Source organism: Octodon degus, unplaced genomic scaffold, assembly GCF_000260255.1.
Source record: "Octodon degus isolate 3935 unplaced genomic scaffold, OctDeg1.0 scaffold00035, whole genome shotgun sequence".
Taxonomy (NCBI): domain Eukaryota; kingdom Metazoa; phylum Chordata; class Mammalia; order Rodentia; family Octodontidae; genus Octodon; species Octodon degus.
Window position 1 is genome coordinate 16,073,870 of NW_004524611.1, and position 676 is coordinate 16,074,545.

Here is a 676-nt window from a genome sequence, read left to right on the forward strand (position 1 = left end):
AGCCATCTCCCCAGAGCCATATCTATCTTACTAATTGCACTACCCGAGATCACCCAGATCCTGGCTTCATCGTAGAGCTCCCCCTAGCGTGTGGCACCTTTCCCACCCTGCTGCCCCCAGGCAGGGGGCTGCCAGTTTGATGGTATTCGGCCCTCTCCTCTGTCACCTTTCTGGCCAACACGGTAGAGTACAGGAAGCTTCTGTAGTTTCTCTGCCCCCTCAGTTCCCCTCTCTCACACCCCTAAGACAGGCCCCAAAGTTGGTTTTGCACGTTGTGGTGCAAAAGCCCTTCAGTCTTGAGAAAATGTGTTTCACTATCTCTTTTCTCAATCTGCAGTCGCTGTGACTTGGCCTCCCTCCACCCACATGCGCTGCTGCTAGAAACTCCCCTAATTTGGGCAGCCCTTGCACCGGACTTGTGAGTCGACGTTTCAGACAGCTCATTGTTTTCCTGAATTTGCCATTTGGACATTTGGGTTTTTTAGTCTCCCTGTTGGTCTTGAATGGTTTCCAAAAAGGTAAAGGGGAACACGCTGCTTTTGTGCTGCCCTCTTCAAATGGAACTTTCCATGCTCTTCTGCCAGGAGACAGTCTAGGCAGCCCATTTCCGTGTGCTCTCATGCAACTGCCCTGATCCTCTGTTACCTGCTTAGTCTTTGGCCCTCCTTGAGTGCCT